Genomic DNA, 15,064 nt, shown 5'->3' on the forward strand with positions numbered 1-15,064 from the left:
ATATATATATATACACACACATATATACATATATATATCCCCCACATGTCTCTCAGTTTGTCATACTGTGGGGGCTTAGGTCTTGCTGTGATGCTGGAAGCTATGCCATCGGTATTCAGATACCAGGAGGGTCACCCATGGAGAACAGGCTTTAGCTGAGCTTCCAGACTAAGGCTAGGAAGAAGGACCCGGCAGTCTACTTCTGAAAAGCATTAGCCAGTGAAAACCTTATGAAAAGCAGCAGAACATTGGTTGATATAGTGCTGGAAGATGAGCCCCCCAGGCTGGAAGGCACTCAAAATGTGCCTGGGGAAGAGCTGCCTCCTCAAAGTAGAGTCGACCTTAATGACACGGACTGAGTAAAAGCTTTCGGGACCTTCATTTGCTGATGTGGCACAACTCAAAATGAGAAGAAACAGCTGCAAACATCCATTAATAATCAGAATCTGGAATGTACAAAGTATGAATTTAGGAAAAATGGAAATCATCAAAAATGAAATGGAAGGCATAAACATCCATATCCTAGTCATTAGTGAGCTAAAATGGACTGGTATTGGCCATCTTGAATCAGACAATCATATGGTCTACTGTGCCGAGAGTGACAACTTGAAGAGGAATGATGTTGCATCCATCATCAAAAGAACATTTCAAGATCTATCCTGAAGTACAATGCTGTCAGTGATAGGATAATATCTATACGCCTACAAGGAAGACCAGTTAATATGACTGTTATCCAAATTTACACACTAACCACTAAGGCCAAAGATGAAGAAATAGAAGATTTTTATCAACTGCTGCAGGCTAAAATTGATCAACCGTGCAATCAGGATGCATTGATAATTACTGGTGATTGGAATGAGAAAGTTGGAAACAAAGAAGAAGGATCAGTAGTTGGAAAACATGGCCTTGGTGATAGAAACAATGCCGGAGATCGAATGATAGAATTTTGCAAGACCAACGACTTCTTTGTTGCAAATACCTTCTTTCACCAACATAAACAGCAACTATACACATGGACCTTCCCACATAGAACACACAGGAATCAAACTGACTATATCTGTGGAAAGAGACGATGGAAAAGCTCAATATCATCAGTCAGAACAAGGCCAGGGGCCAACTGTGGAACAGACCATCAATTGCTCATATGCAAGTTCAAGCTGAAACTGAAGAAAATCAGAACAAGTCCATGAGAGCCAAAATATGACCTTGAATACATCCCACCTGAATTTAGAGACCATCTCAAGAATGTATTTGACACATTGAACACTAGTGACCAAAGACCAGATGAGTTATGGAATGACATCAAGGACATCATCTGTGAAGAAAGCAAGAGGTCATTGAAAAAACAGGAAAGAAAGAAAAGACCAAGATGGATGTTAGAGGAGACTCTGAAACTTGCTCTCAAACGTCAAGCAGCTAAAGCAAAAGGAAGAAATGATGAAGTAAAAGAACTGAACAGAAGATTTCAAGGGGGACTCAAGAAGACAAAGTATTATAATGACATGTGAAAAGAGCTGGAGATAGAAAATGAAAAGAGAAGAACACACTCAGTGTCTCCCAAGCTGAAAGAACTGAAGAAAAAATTCAAGCCTCGAGTTGCAATAGTGAAGGATTCTATGGGGAAAATATTAAATGATGCAGGAAGCATCAAAAGAAGATGGAAGGAATACACAGAGTCACTATACCAAAAAAAATTAGTCGATGTCCAACCATTTCAAGAGGTAGCATATGATCAGGAACCAATGGTACTGAATGAAGAAGTCCGAGCTACTCTGAAGGCGTTGGCAAAAAACAAGGCTCCAGGAATTGATGGAATATCAATTGAGATGTTTCCACAAACAGATGCAGCGCTGGAGGTGCTCACTCGTCTATGCTAAGAAATATGGAAGACAGCTTCCTGGCCAACTGATTGGAAAAGATCCATATTTATGCCTATTCCCGAGAAAGGCGATCCAACCAAATGCAGAAATTATAGAACAATATCATTAATATGACATGCAAGCAAATTTTGCTGGAGATCATTCAAAAACAACTGCAGCAGTATATTGACAGGGAACTGCCAGAAATTCAGTCTGGTTTCAGAAGAGGATGTGGAACCAGGGATATCATTGCTGATGTCAGATGGATCCTGGCTGAAGGCAGATAATACCAGAAGGATGTTTAAAAAAAACATCTTTTATTGACTATGCAAAGGCATTCAACTGTGTGGATCATAACAAAGTATGGATAACATTGGAAAGAATGGGAATTCCAGAGCACTTAATTGTGCTCATGAAGAGCCTTTACATAGAATGAGAGGCAGTTGTTCAGACAGAACAAGGGGATACTAATTGGTTTAAAGTCAGGAAAGATGTGCGTCAGGGTTGTATCCTTTCACCATACCTATTCAATCTGTATGCTAAGCAAATAATCCAAGAAGATGGACTACATGAAGAAGAATGGGGCGTCAGGATTGGAGGAAGACTCATTTAACAGCCTGCATTATGCAGATGACACAACCTTGCTTGCTGAAAGTGAAGAGGACTTGAAGCACTTACTAATGAAGATCAGAGACCACAGCCTTTACTATGGATCGCACCTCAACATAAAGAAAACAAAAATCCTCACAACTGGACCAACGAGCAGCATCATGATAAATGGAGAAAAGATTGAAGTTGTCAAGGATTTCATTCTATTTGGATCCACAATCAACAGCCATGGAAGCAGCAGTCAAGAAATCAAACAACACGGTGCATTGGGTAAATCTTCTGCAAAGGACCTCTTTAAAGTGTTGAAAAGCAAAGATGTCACCTTGGAGACAAAGGTGCGCCTGACCCAAGCCATGGTATTTTCAGTCACATCATACGTCTATGAAAGCTGGACAATGAATAAGAAGACCAAAGAAGAACTGATGCCTTTGAATTGTGGTGCTGGCGAAGAATATTGAATATACCATGGACTGCCAAAAGAACGAACAAATCTGTCCTGGAAAAAGTACAGACAGAATGCTCCTTAGAAGCAAGGATGGCGAGACTGCATCTTATGTACTTTGGACATGTTTTCAGGAGGGATCAGTCGCTGGAGAAGGACATCATGCTTGGCAAAGTACAGGGTCAATGGAAAAGACTAAGACCCTCAACGAGGTGTAGTGACTCAGTGTCTGCAACAGTGGGCTCAAGCATAATGATTGTAAGGATGACACAAGACCAGGCAGTTTCATTCTGTTGTGCATAGGGTCACTACGAGTCAGAACCAAACTCGATGGCACCAAACAACAACAACAAATGTATGTATATACATACCATTCCAAATACATGGCTCTGGAAAAGTTTAAAGGGTCAGCTAAGTGGATCTCCTGCCACTAGATAAAATCAAACATAAATCATGCCAAGTTGGATGACCATCCCAGTCTTAGAACACACATATAAATACATGAAGCATATCCCCCTCCCATAGGAGGCAACTAAATTACACTGTGGCTGTACTGTTACTGTGGTGACTTTAATACAGCCCATGGATTCCTAGTACTCATCACTTCGCACTCCATGGATAGGCCAACTCTAAATGTGGCTCTGGATTGGGGTCAGAGACACATTTCAAAAACATCAAGGAGGCGATTCTAAGCTGAACCACTAGCAAGTATTCTAGATGAGGATTCTGGGGCCCTCATTCTCCAAATTAGAGTTGAAAATTCTAGATCCCCCCACTCTATCCATGCCTGAGATCCTTTGTATATCAGTGCTGGATAAAATTCAATGTAATTTGTACTTATGGGTTTGAAATGATTAAACAGGAATGTTTAGGCTGCTAGAGCCAGACAGAATATTTGAGGTTTATGAAATCAGTAGCTTCTGCTGATCACACGCTGCAGAAGACTTTTCAAGTACCAGTTGACCTGGAAATCTTCGTTTCTTGCCAGAGCCAGCACATACCTCCTACCACCTCAACACTCAGGGAAAGGGGAGGGAGGCCATTCCTGTAAGGTATTTTGCAGATCATGCATTGGGGAAGCACGGACCTTGGTTCCAGCGCTGCCTGCATCTTTATAACCCTTGGTAGGAGAAGCTACAAAACTTATAAAACTTATATATGATTCATAAAAGAATCTTATTTGGAAGTTACATTGAGCAATAGCAGATGCATAGATGGGTAATTCTCTGCAGATGTAATAAAAGCCCCAATATAAGGGTTTGATAGTCTTGACAGAGGCCAATGAGGGTCACAGAAAAAAATTAATGAGCCCACATTTAGAATGCTGAAACAAAGAGACAAACAAGAGGTAAACAGGATTAGGAGAGAGGAGCATGACATAGGTTTGGTATGAACCAAACATGAGTCCAAATCCCAGCTTTGCCACAGACTAGTTCTCTAACTTTGGAGCAATTTCTTAGTGTCCCCTTGCCCATAAAAAAGGGTGGTTGGGAGGGTTAACAGGATAAGACACATAAGGCACATAGCTTCATCCTGACACATAGTAGGTACTCAGCCATGGGGCTGCCACCCTCCTTTGTTTGTCTGTTACTTAGGAATTATATGAAGTGCACACTTTTTCAACAGTTTGAGTTCCATCATTCTGAACTAGTATTTTTGTTTTCATTATGAAGTACTGAGTTATAAACAACTCTTTGGGCATTGTAATAAGACTAACCTGTATTAGAGGTACCTAGCAGTGGTTCGGAAACCCTGGTGGCATAGTGGTGAAGTGCTACGGCTGCTAACCAAGAGGTCGGCAGTTTAAATCTGCCAGGCATTCCTTGGAAACTCTATGGGGCAGTTCTACTCTGTCCTGTAGGGTTGCTATGAGTCAGAATCGACTCAGCAGCAGTGGGTTTGGTTTTTGATTTTAACAGTGGTTCAGAGCTCGTCTGCTAATCAAAAGATCGACAGTTTGAGTCCATCAGCCACTCTTTGCAATTAATGAATGAGTAAATGAATAGTGTTACACGTAGCATCTGCCACATGGCAAGCCTTCTGTGGACATTAGTTAATGTTAATTACCTAGTGTGTTAGGCCACCACCCGCCTTTCAATTTGGTGTACTGTGGTAGCTGCGGAAACCCTGGTGGCATAGTGGTTAAGTGCTACAGCTGCTAACCAAAACGTCAGCAGTTCAAATCCACCAGGTGCTCCTTGGAAACCCGATGGGGCAGTTTTACTCTGGCCTATAGTGTCGCTATGAGTCAGAATTGACTTGACGGCAATGGGTTTATGGGTGGTGGCTGCATGTTGCTGTAATGCTCCAACTCCACAGCAACTAACAACAGTGTTCAAGGAGTGTGTTGGGCTGGAGACAGTGACTTCGACCACACAGAACCCTACAAACTAGGTGGTATTTTTCCCATGTTAGAGATGAAGAAACAGGCTCAAAAAGATTTGGTCTGTTTCTTAAGAACACACAGACCTGGTGAATGTGGAATGTACAACCTGTCCTATTCTCCCTGCACAGCCTTGCACCTATTGGCTTTCTCGGCTCTTTCCTTTCAGGGGAACTTCTAAAAGGGGAAGGAAGCAGGTTAATTCAGATAGTAGCAAGGGGCTTTCTCTTGCCCTCAACTTCTGAATTATGTAACCTCCAGGGATGTGTCTTATTAGGGCATCTTTGAGACATTCTGCTGACCAGGTCTACCTACCTAAAGAACCAGAACTTCTATAGAAATTGTCAGTTAAGCCAAAACCAAACCAAGCCCATTGTCGTTGAGTCGATTCTGACTCATAGTGACCCTATAGGACAGAGTAGAGCTGCCCCATAGGGTTCCCAAGGAACAGGTGGTAGATTTGAACTGCCGACCTTTGGGTTAGCAGCCATAGCTCACCACAACTCTTAACTACTGGGCCACCAGGGCTGCACGGTGCGTATTCACAACAACTGAGATGTTTACCAGTGTTTCCCCTCCCCAATCTTGATAAATTTTATGTCTCAGCTTGGCTGGGCTGTGTTGCCCAGATGTTTGATCAAACACTAATCTATGTATCGCTGTGCAGGTATTTTGTAGATGAGGTTAACATTTACAGTCAGTTGACTTTAAGTAAAGGAGATTACACTTGATACTGTGAGTGGCTCATAGCAACTCATAGGGACCCTATAGAACACAGTAGAACTGCCCCATAGGGTTTCCAATGAACCGATGATCTTTTGGTGAGCTGCCAAATGTCTGAGTCAGAATCAACTCAACAGCAACAGCTTTGGTTTTTTGGCAATGTGGGTGGCCCTCATCTAGTCAGTTGATAGCCTCAAAATTAAAATCTGAAGTTTCACTGAGAAGAAGGAATTCTGCCTCAAAACTGTAACACAGAAACACTACCTGAGTTTCCAGCCTGCTAGCCTGCACTACAGATTTCAGCCGCTGTTCTTTTTTTAATCACATGCCACCAATTCTTATATATATATATATATATATATATATATATATATATATAGTGGTGCAGTGGTTAAGAGCTTGGCTGCTAACCAAAAAGGCTGGCAGTTTGAATCCACCAGCCACTCCTTGGAAACCCTATGGGGCAGTTCTACTATGTCCTGTAAGGTTGTTATGAGTCAGAATCAACTCACCAGCAACTGGTTTTATATATACACACACATATATTCGACCCAAGCCATGGTGTTTTCAACCACCTCATATGCATAGGAAAGCTGGACAACAAATAAGGAAGACCGAAGAAGAATCGATGCCTTTGAATTATGGTGTTGGCGAAGAATATACCATGGAGTGCCAAAAGAACGAACAAATCTGTCTTGGAAGAAATACAGCCAGAATGCTCCTTAGAAGCAAGGATGGCAAGACTATGTCTCATATACTTTGGAGGACGTGTCATCAGAAGGGATCAGTCCCTAGAGAAGGACATCACGCTTGGTAAAGCAGAGGGTCAGAAAAAAGAGGAAGACCTTCAATGAGATGGAGTGACACAGTGGCTTCAACAATGGGCTCAAGCATAACAATGATTGCGAGGATGGTGCAGGACCAGGCAGTGTTTTGTGCTGTTGCGTATGGGGTTGCTATGAGTCAGAACCACCTGGACAGCACCTAACAGCAACATATGTACGCCTACACGTGTATATGTATTTCCTGTTAGATCTGTTTCCTCGGGGAACCCTGACTGATACAGCAACAATGGGACTAAACCTTGTAATTGCCAAATGAAAAGTTTTTCATCAATAACTTTAGGTATCTTTATACTGAATGAATGGCTTAATTGAAGCCTTTATCTAAGGAGATACAAAGTAACTGGTGGTGCTTGACCCCAAACACCTCAAACATATTTTCTTTTTCGAGATATATTACAGTATTTCTGGCCATAACCAAAACCTATTGCCGTTCAGTCAGTCCAGACTCATGGCAATTCCATGTGTGCAAGAGTAGACCTATTCTCCATGAGGTTTTCAGTAGATCTTTTTTTTTGAGGTAGATTACAAGGCCTTTCTTTCAGTGCACCCCTAGGTGGACCTTTTCATTAGCAGCTGAGTGTGTTATCCATTTGCAGCACTCAGGTACTCCTTCTGGCAGTTGTTGCTGTGTGTGTCATCAAGCCGATTCCAGTTCATAGCAACCCTATAAGGTAGAGCTGAACTGTCCCATAGAGTTTCCTCAGCTATGATCTTTACGGGAGCAGATCACCAGGTCTTTTCTCCTGCTGCATGGCTGGTGGGTTAGAACCACAGACCTTTCAGTTAGCAACTGAGCACTTAATGACTGAGCCAGCAGGGCTCTTCTTTCTGGCAATAGAACCCTTTAAATAGATTTTCTAAAGATAATATGCATTGTTGAAACTAGCAATTCAACTTAAAGTCAATTCTTCACGGTCATACTTTATGAAAAATCAGATTATGATCGGGGAAAAGTTACATCACAAAACATCCTGTCAGAGGGTCACTATTTTCCCAAAAAATATTTTTGAATATCTCATGTAAAATTATTATGATTGACAATAGATTGTTAGAAAATGCAGTTCGTCTTATAACGAATAGAGTCTTAATCTTTACAGGCCTAGCACCTGGTCACATTAAGTTTATGGGCTAAGATAAAAGTTCCGGATTGTATAATATTCATTGTTTCAATTGCTAGCTATGTATCACAGCCTTATCAAGTATGAGGCACCAACTGCTAAAGATACAGCAATGACTAAATAAGATACATAGTCTGCAGTCCTTTCTTACATGGAGTCTCCATTATATTCCCTCTTCCTGATACCACACGTACTATGCAGTGAAAAGGCTTAGCTATAAGGAGCATGCTTTTTACCCTACTGTTCCTGAAAGCCCTGTAGAAGTTCGTAGAAATGTACAAAATACAGCACCTTGATTTGTTCCCAGGCACGTTTGGCCTGTTGCACTTGATTTCAATCATATGAACATGCAGGGTACCGGGATGACAAAACATGATTTATCTACAGAATTCAGGAGACTGGAGAAAGCTAGTTCTTAACTCCTAAGAGGGAAATACCCTTAGAAGCAGCAGTCAAGAAATCGAAAGACACATTGCATTGAGCAAATCTGCTGCAAAGGACCTCTTTAAAGTGTTGAAAAGCAAAGATGTCACCTTGATGACTGAAGTGCACCTGACCCAAGCCATGGTATTTTCAATCACATCATTCATTCATTCTTTCAACATATCTTATTATGTCACCTCTCCCAAATTAGGGAATCCTTACATTACCAAAAAATGCACAGAAAGTAACTGTACATTATGATCACTAAGAAATTAAAACCGACTTCATCTGATAATTCAATGAATACCCCTCCCCAGAATTCAGAGCTACTCATGTGACTGTGCCTCAGATGTGTTTACATAAATAAAAGGTTGAGATTTTCCAGTTTCAAATTCACCCTGACCCTTGGGCTACTGGTGAAAACTGGCCCTGAGATGAAGCCCTTGCCTTATCTTGCATGTGTGTCATTTGCTGATATCTGTAGACTCTGCATCATTTAAAAATAGGTTTGGTAGATTGAGAACGATTTTGCCAAATAATCTCTGCACTGTACTTGAGCCCTTTTATTTGTGAGAATTTATTCCCGTCTCTTGTTAAAAAGTGCAGATTCAATGACTGGGGCCCAATGGTGGAACTTGGTCTGGATTGCAAATGACTCTAAGTAGCAATCATCGCTATCCTCATCTTAACAATAAACTTTGCCAATGGTAGAGTACTTTGTAAACTACAAAACATGTGTCTTGGTATGCATCTTATAAGGAGCAATTTTGAATTGTTATTTTATACCCACACCTAGATTGAGGAATATATAAAAGGAAATTATTATCATATTACTGCACCTTCATGGCTCAAAATTAGGTGTTGCTTCCATGCACTCAACGAAAGGAATTCAATAGTCAAAGTGTAAGGAAAGCCCACGTGTTGGATGTGTTTGATAAATGAACTCTCATTTCAAATCGAAGGGCAGGGATGCATTTGTCAAGCAGTGGTACCCTTTCTCCACAGAGCATGGGCCTTGGAACGGCACCAAACTGCTTACAGGAACATCAAAGGAAAGCAGATTCCTGCTCCATTCCTGTGACCAGCTTTCTGTCCTTGATCAAAAATTACCTTCGCTGTCCATCATGTTGTTAGTGCTTAAAACTTACCATTTAAATTGTAAGCTGCAAAATCTAAATGGAACTGCATGTGTGATCTTTGTCACCTCATTTTCATGAATGGAAAAGAATATTCTGACACAAAAATTACATACTTAATTCTAGCTCACCCTCTCTGCTGACCTCCATCCCACACTGCCTTGGGTTTATTTCCTCATCCATCAGTGGGTCAAAGTAATTTCTGCTGTATTCATTTCCTGTGGAAAGTACATGAAGTAAGGGTCATTGATTATTAGAAGCACATGAACCGAAATGTTAATTTTGAAATCGACACCAGCACAGAAGGGCCATTTTAGCTACTTTAGAAGCTTATTTTTTTCCAAGTCTACCAAGCCTCCCTTTTTTTGTAATTATCATGCAGCAAAAGGTCAGAAAAGGTAATTCAAGAAACAAGTTCATCTTTCTGTTGCTAAAAATTAATGAGAAAATGAAAAATAATAATAAAAAAACTTAAGTCAAATTGTGTTAAGGATATACTCGAGAATTGCACGTTGTTGGATAATGAAAACGTTTAGAGCTCCCTGATGACGCCATTTCCTTATTTGTATTTCAGGAAGTATAACATGTTGTCGTGTCTGGAATTCTGTAGCCAACTTAGCGGTGTCTTAATTATGAGAAACTGTAGCAATAATTTCTATGTTGGGAATTGAATGGAAAGAAAGGAAGAGAGAGAGGCCTGCTTACTGGTCTTTTTTTTGTTATGTCAACTTAAGTTCTATGAAGGGAAGATGCAAACGCTTTATCTAGAAATGTTATTCAACACACATCAACAACACAAACCAAAAGTCTCATTTCATTGCTCACTCACTCTGTCCTTATCTTGATGACTAAACTGTAGCATCGGATATGGCTCTGGAACAGAGAAAAAGGTCTGTTATCCATTTTCCAAATCTAGTTTCATACTTCCTGCAGACTGAAACGTATATGTCTGTTGCTAGTAATTTGCATCCAGCCAAATGTAACCTAGGCTGACGATAATTCAAGTTGCCTAAAACACTGCAAAAGAAATAGAGCATTCTGGACTGAAAGCAGCAATAACTTTAAAAGTATTGCTCACAGGGAAGGGTTAATATGTATCAAGTAGGCTGTGATGCTCCGTAGTATGTTTGTTTTAGGATCAAAAATAATCCAAATGGCAGCTCCTTTTCCAAGGCTAAATGAAATTTTGATATGAACTTAGGTTTAACTTATATTTCGGGACTGGCACATTTTTGCTGTCAGTCTCTGTTCTCTCAAAGTCGTAAGCACGAGAACTGAAAATCTGCTTTATCTTGAGGTCTCAATAAAGAGAGAATAAATGAGTTTCATTTTTGTTACTTTATCTGTCAACAACTACTAGGCTGGTATGAATCTTGGCAGTATGTAATCAAAGTCTTATGTACTGCAATGACGCAGCCATTCTCCCGCAGTCATTGTAATTGTTTTGGTTGGGTTTTATTCCCCCCTCTATCTGTGAGACTCTAAGTATGCTCTTCCATATGCTGGCAAAATAATTCACCTATGTTAAAGCAAAAATGGTAGCCTATTCCCTTATTTAAGTGCCGTAGCATGTCGGTCAGTTCCTGTGCAGATAATACCCTAAATTCAATACAAAACTCCCGTCCTTCACTTAGTGAAATTACTCATTAGTAAATAATACCAAAACCATCAAAACCCTGGAGAGTGACACAAAGTTGTTTTTACCAGGTCTGGAATGAGTTACTTGGTTTTTAGGTTTTCAAACCATTTTCTTCTCTATTATAGTTGAGAACTAGGGGGTCTTGCACAGCCGGGGCATGAAGGAGGCCTGGACATGGAAGTCTTCCCAGGCTGGCCAGTCTCCCCTCAGGGCTTCATGTTTCGGCACACAGCTCAGAGATGTTATGTCTGTTGTCATTGAGTTGAATCCAACTCATGGTGACTTCATGTGTATGAGAGTAGAACTGCTCCACAGGGTTTTCAATGGCTGATTTTTTGGAAGCAGATCTCCAGGCTTTTCCCCTGGGGCACCTCTGGGTGGACTCAAACCTCCAACCTTTTGGTTAGCAGCTGAGTATATTAACCATTTGTACCACCTATTTATTTATTTATTTATTTTTACCACCTAGGGACTCCAATTAGAGTTAAAAAAAAAAAAAATACCCATTGCCATTGAGTCAATTCTGGCTCATTGTAACCCTGTAGGACAGAGTAGAGCTGCCTCATAAGATTTCCAAGGAGCAGCAGGTAGATTCGAACTGCTAATCTTTCAGTTAGCAACCGAACGCGTAACTACTACACCACCAGGGCTCCAGGGCTAGACCCCCTTAAAGTTTTAGGTATGATTTTAACATCTGTGTAAATTGCTCCTCCCACATTCAGTGTAGGTTGCTGAACACATTTAAGTTATGAATGTCACTTCTGGAGTGGTTTCTTTTGTTCTTTGCATTCTAGGATGCAGTACATAGAATTTTACAACTACAGAATTATGAGGGAAAGTGAGTGAAGAGGCAGTCCATTGGCATTCTGAACACTGATTCTTTTAAAATATTTCCAAATTATATATTATGCTGTGTTATATATTATATCATATCATATATTATACTTTAGTGTGATTCATGTTTTAATAAATTACATGATTTCTATATTATATTTTACATTATGTTATGTATTGTTTTATATCTATTGTATTATATTTGTCTATCGTCCATCTCCCCCACAATGTAAGTTCTCTGAGGCACATTATCTCTATTATTCACTGCAGCCTCCCCAGTGCCTAGAACAGTGCCTGGCACACAGAGGTGCTCATATTATTTGAATTCATCGATTAAATAAACATCCTTTCATTGTGTAGATTTTTTTTTATTAAAATGAGGAGGACCCAGTTATCACCTTTTTAAAGAATCTCCTTTTTTTCCTCTCTTTTTTATTCTTCTTTCCTGCTCTCTTCTCTCCTTCACCCCCACTTTTTTTTTTTTTTTAATTAAGAACCTCCTAGATGCCAAACACTATGTCTGGATTAAAAAAAAACAAAAACAGCCCGTGACCCCTACCTTCAGAGCACAGCTACCAAGATGATAAGGCAGGTAAACATTCAGTCTGTAGGATTTAAGATTGTAGCAGAGTACAGAAGAGACTTGTGTTTCAGTGCACAGGAAGAGCATCTAATCCATGCTTGGAGGGCCAAGAAGACTTTCTGGAGGAACTCCTACCTGAAGCAAATTTTAGGAGATGATTAGAAATTAGCCAAATCAAAAAGAGAGGGGAAGGCAACTCCACTCCTGGGTATATACCCAAAAGTCCTGGAAGCACGAACTCAAACTGATACCAGGACACCAGAGTTCACTGTAGCACTCTTCACAATAGCCAAAAGGTGGAAACAGCCCAAGTGTTCATCAGCAGGTGAATGGATAAGTAGTATTCAGCCATAAAGAGCAAGGAAGTTCTGGTACATGTTATAACATGGGAAGGAAGTCCTGATACATGTTATAACATGGATGAACCTTGGGAACATTATACTGCGTGAAATAAGCCAGACATAAAAGAACAAATACTGTATATCCCCACTTACATGAAACACCTAGAACAGGAGATGCATAGAGAGCAAAGTTCACCAGTGGTTACCAGGGCATGAAGGCAGGGAGAGGAGAATGGGCAGTTATTGCTAAGGGATACTCTGGGTTTCTGTTTGGGGTAATTTTTTTTTTTTTTTTACATGGATAGCGGTGACAGTTGTCCAGCATGGCGAATGTGATTAATGTAACTGAAATACAGCAAATTTTTGTGGCATATATTTTACCACAAGGAAAAATAAAGTTTACAGAGAAGGAACTTTTGACAGGGGAGAAGCATGGGCAAAGGGGAAAAGACAAGGTGTGGGGGAGCATGGTTTGCTGGGGGAATTTCCTCAGTTTTCTCAGCCTCCTGAAGTTACAATAAAGGAAATAATGGCGTCCAAACTTTTTCACACTAACCTTGTGAGAACACTGAACTTAACACTTGTGCTTAAATTGTCCCTGGCTGGTGCGACAGTTAACATGCTCAGCTGCTAACCACAAGGTTGGAGGTTCGCATCCACCCAGAAGCACAACAGCAGAAAGGTCTGGCAATCTACTTCTGAAAATCAGACAATGTAAACCACATGAGGCATCGTTCTACTCTGACACACATGAAGTCGCCAAGAGTTGGATTTGGTTCAGTGACAAATTTTTTCTTATTGCTTAAATTATTGTTAAATTGTTGCACAGTATCATTTTATGCTTATACAATGTTTCATATACATTCATTCAACCAATATTTACTGAGCACTCATTATGAGAATATATCAGTAAAACCAAACACTCAAAAATCCCTCCCCTCACAGAGCTAACATTTTGTGAGTGGAAGAATAAGCACAACAATGTGTATGTTTTATAGTATATTAGATGATGATAAGTGACGTGGTGGGGGAGAGCAGGACAAGGATAATTGGGTATGCCAGGGGCGGGGTGATTTTAGGGTAGTCCTCAACAAGAAGACAACATTTCAATGAAGGCTGGAAGGAGCGTGATTCCAAGGAGGAAGTGTTCTGAGAAGAGGAAAGGGACCACACAAAGGTCATGTGGTGGAAGCGTGCCTGACATGTGCAAAGAGCAGGACCAGGGTGACGAGAGAGGTGAGCAGGGGGACAAGAGTAATAGAACGTGAGATCAGAGAGTTAAGAAGGAACAACCTGGTGGAGAGCCTGCAGACAATAGTAAAGATGGGCTTTTACTCTGAGTGAAGTGAGAAGCTACTGGAGGGTTTGAGCAGATAAATGACATGACCACCTTTTTTTATAAAGGATCATTCTGGCTGCTGCACTCAGAATACACTGGAGGAGGCAAGGTATCAACAGGAAGATCAGTCAGGAAGGTTTTACAAAATCTAGGTGAGAGAAGATGGTGGCTTTGTTCAGAGTATTAGCATAGAAGTGGTGATAGGGTTGGATTGTATAGAGTCTGAAAGTGACACTACTAGTATTTTCTGATGGATTGAATGTGGGATATGAAAGAGAGGAGTAAAGACGGGTCTCTTGGTCTGAGTAATGCAAGATATATAGAAACATTAAGGGACACATAGGTATAGATATACGTATCAGTAAAAGTTGAAGTCATCCCAAGATTAGCCAAGCATTTTGAGTTTATCAATTACTTAGAATTGAGCTTCAGTGTAATGATCCACTAACCTATTCACCTAATAACTTTTACTTGTTATTAGTAGCCTCCAGCTCATGGCAACCCTGTATGCAACAGAATGAATCGCTGCCTGCTCCTGGGCCATCCCCATAATCCCCAGCAAGCCTGTATCCATCGTTGCCTTCCAACCTGGGTGGTTCATCTTCCAGCACTTTATCAGACAACATTCTGTTGATATTCCTAGGGTTTTCATTGGCTAATTTTCAGAAGTAGGTGGCCAGGATTTTCTTCCTAGTCTCTCAGTCTGGAAGCTCTGCTGAAACCTGTCCACTCAGAGTGATCCTGCTGGTATTTGAAATACTTGTGGCATAGCTTCTAGCATCATAGTAAC

This window comes from Elephas maximus, chromosome 1, assembly GCF_024166365.1.
Source record: "Elephas maximus indicus isolate mEleMax1 chromosome 1, mEleMax1 primary haplotype, whole genome shotgun sequence".
NCBI classification, from domain to species: domain Eukaryota; kingdom Metazoa; phylum Chordata; class Mammalia; order Proboscidea; family Elephantidae; genus Elephas; species Elephas maximus.